A 295-nucleotide genomic window follows, 5' to 3' on the forward strand; every position below is an offset into this window, starting at 1 on the left:
GCAATAATCCAAACGCGGGATTATCCGGTTGAAAACGTGTCGAATAAGGAGCAGCTGTGTTTGACAGACATTGCAGTGGACCTCTCGTGTGGATTTCAAACAACGAAGCAATTTTACGAAACTTAGGCACAGAGCAACAAACACCGCAAGTCGCCTCCTTCTCCACCTCACACCCTTCCTCTGACTGGTCGGTCTCGCGAACTGTCAAATCAATGGATATTGAGAGTGGGGGAAGCCCTCCGCCTCAGGGTCCTAATGCTCTCTATTGTTCTGCTAATAAATTCACAACCTGGAA

This window comes from Etheostoma cragini, chromosome 2, assembly GCF_013103735.1.
Source record: "Etheostoma cragini isolate CJK2018 chromosome 2, CSU_Ecrag_1.0, whole genome shotgun sequence".
In the NCBI taxonomy this organism is placed as follows: Eukaryota; Metazoa; Chordata; class Actinopteri; order Perciformes; family Percidae; genus Etheostoma; species Etheostoma cragini.